This window comes from Panthera pardus, unplaced genomic scaffold (assembly GCF_024362965.1).
Source record: "Panthera pardus isolate Hobbes unplaced genomic scaffold, ASM2436296v1 HiC_scaffold_18, whole genome shotgun sequence".
NCBI lineage: Eukaryota > Metazoa > Chordata > Mammalia > Carnivora > Felidae > Panthera > Panthera pardus.
The window spans coordinates 1,670,585-1,674,025 of NW_026526743.1; positions in this window are offsets into that span (position 1 = coordinate 1,670,585).

Genomic DNA, 3,441 nt, shown 5'->3' on the forward strand with positions numbered 1-3,441 from the left:
GCCGTGAAGAGGCCGTGCACCGCGCCGGCGGCCATCATCCTCATGGTCGGGGGGGGGGGGGCGGGGGACGGGGGTGGGGGAGGGGGAGGGAAGGGGATGTGGGAGGGGGAGGGGGCGGCGGCGGAGGGATGGGGGAGGGGGAACCCCGGAGAGGGAAGAAGGGAGGGAGCTGGTTCTGGGGGGCTGACAGAGCCTGGAGAGCGGGTGTGAGCCGGACGGGAGGGCAAGGGGGAGTCCCCGACAGGGCCCAGAGAGAACTGAGGGGTGGGGTCTCTCTCAAGATCACCGAGGCCAGGGACCGGCCGCGCCACTGGGGGTCGGGACCCCCCTCTTTGCTCCCCCGGCCGGAGGGCCGAGCCCCCCAGACCCTACTCGGGGCGGGGGGGCCGGAGGAGCGGGACCGGAGGTAGGAGGCGGAGGCGGCCGCTAGTGGGGACCCGGGGGGCGGCGGGTGCGGGCGGCAGCGGCGGCAGGGCTGGCGGTGGCTGCTGGCCCGAGCATCTTCTTCCCGGAGGCTCCCACAGCGGCCTGGCCCCTCCCACCCGCTCAAAGCCACGCCCATGCCGGTCAGGGCCGCGCCCTTCGGCGCCCCCATTGGTCTGTCCTTGAAGCCTGGGCCACGCCCCCTGGGCGCGGCCACGCCCCTTTCCGCAGCTGGGAGAGGGACCAGGCTCCCCCAGGCTACAATGAGGACCCTGGGCTCATCCACACCTTCCCCACCAGTCACTGGTAATGTACGTTTATTGAGCACTTACTGTGTGCCAGGTCCGGTTCTAAGTAAGCGCTACACAAACCTTACTACGTTTGATCCTCAGAGCAACCGACTCAGTCAGGTTCTCCGATTATCCCCATTTTACAGAGGAGGAAACTGACCAAGACATTTGACATCACTTGGTCCAGATAAGAAATCTCGCTTCGCGTGTCACCCACCTCTGACACTTGGGACGTTCCCCTTCAAATCTTTCATCCATCCCTTGAAGAATCAACATAGGATTCTGCAAGGGCCGGGGAGATCGAGTTCAATGAATACCTGTGTTAAGCATGTAGCGCTTGCTGCAATCAGTTGGTGCTCAGTTCAATCAGCAGCACTTACGAACCACCTACTAAGTGTCAGGCACTGTCCCAAACCCTGGGATACAACAGGGAACAAAACAGTCTTGGCCCTCGTAGAGTAAGCACCACTATTCACTTCCTTAAGAAAACCTGATTTTCAGACAACAAAGTGGAGACCCAGGAGCCTGGAATGTGACTCAGTCCAAGGACACACAGGTAGACAGACGGAGGGAAAACTGGGATTTGAGTGCAGGACAAGCTTAATTTCAGAATCCGAAGGCGTTAGAGGTAGGGGACCCATCCTTGGAGTGGATCATTGCTAATATTCAATGGTCTCTGATACAAACTCAGTTTTCTGAATTTTCTTCTCCCTGAATTCCTTGTCTCCAAGGATTCTTCCCAGGTCAGTCAGAGGCAAGATTGGGCTCAGAGGGGGTCTGGGTGGGTGGGGGGGGTAATTATGGCAGCGGGGGGGGGGGCTCCCTCTGCTCCATCCACTCCTGCCCCTGCCTTGCCATGCTCTCGGGTCCCCAGGATGGGGAGGGTAGCAGATGGCCTGGGGAGGATGAAGTGGCCTCCCATCTGTCCCCTCCCCCCCGCATTGTCCCTGGAGCCAAGGGGGATTCGAGGGGGTTGTGGTCCACTGCAGTCTGGATCCTCCCCCCCTCCATCTTCCGGGAGGGAGCCGAGGAGCTGGTTGCTATGGAGACAAGGAAGAGGCAAGAGAGATGCAGGGAGACACTGGGGTCAGGCCAAGATCCACACCTTAGACCCTTCGATGCACACACACTCACACCGCACAGGTACATATCCCAACATCCATGGAGGCTGGCGTGAAGTTCCACATCCCCAGGACACCCACAGTCACACAGGCGCTCCTGCAGACACACAGGTGTATACTCAACGGTTTCACACAGGGACACTCTGATGTATGAAGGAGACTCATGGGGATAGGTACACACACACACACACACACCCATAATGCATAATGGACATCCAGTCATGTGGACCATATACATCACAGGGTTTCGTGCAAAAATAGATAGACACACATCTGATATCCGAGTATGTCCCAGGTGCACAAATTCGAAGCCAAAATAACTCCACACTTGGCCACACACACCCTGAGAAGTTACAAGTACATGATCAAAGCCGTAAGACCTAAACAGCCTATGTTACATAAGGCATACATGTTAGCGACATGTGATATACAGACTGACAAACAGACCTAATCCCGTCTCCCATGCAAATTGGATAATCACACACATTTAGGTACATGGCTGCCATCGCCTAACGCACAAAATGCATAGGACCTCACAGGTCACTCAGTGTGACAGGCACATCGCACACGGCATCTGGGGGGCTGGTCACCCCCCCCCCCCCGAAGTCAATGCCTGCAGCCCCAGCTCCACACGCACCCCCCCCCAAGGCCTCCCATTTGGACACACACGACAGCACGGTTGGTCACGCACTCACACTCACAAACACAAACCTCCTCCTAGATATTTTTAAACCCAGGCTAGTTCTGCTGCTATGGCAACCGCCCCAAACCCATTGCCATAGCAACCTAACGTCAGCTTTCCAAGCACCAAATCCTGGGGGATTGCAGGGCCCCGATCTGAGGCCAGAGGAGGGGGCCGCTACACCCTCTCCGCCATCATCCAATGCACCCAGTATCTCCACGCCAGGGCCTTCAGGGGAACAGCCAGCTTAGGGTGGGTAGGGGCTGGCGCTAAGCATACAAGTCCTCTAGACCGAGCTGAGGCAAGGGCACCCCTCCCCGCACTTTTTCCTTCCGCTCCGCCAGGACGTTATGGAGGGGCTCCTGGGGCAAAGGTCAGCCTGCCCCCGGACACACACAAGCCTGGGTTTGCATCTTGGTTCTGACATTTACACGCTGCGTGACTTGGGCGTGTCCTTACCTTCTCCGTGTCCCACCACGTTCCTTAATTTGGAAAATGCCGTTCCTGCTGTTGCCGTCGAACCACTATCCCAAGGGCTGTTGTGACTCCGTGGCTAACAGCCCAGCCAGACCCGCCTCCGAATTCTTACTCTCCCATTTTCTAGCCGTATGAACTCAGGCAAGGGCCTCCCCTTCTCTGCAACAATGTTGGGGGGCAAATAGTAATCTGATTGCATAGGGCTGTTTGGGAAGATGCCCGACAGAGGGGTGTGGCGGCTGATCTAAGAAATCTGCATGTGTTCCAACTTAGTTAAGGCTTAAGCATGGCCTTTTGGGTAGGCGCTGTTATTATTCCAATTTTGCAGGAAAGGAAACTGAGGCTCGGAGAGGCTGCCTGAAATCACACAGTTTTGAGGCGCGAGATTTGAACCCAGGCAGTCAAAGACGTGGCCTCAGCCCTTTCTCTCTCCTGCTTCTAAAGAAGT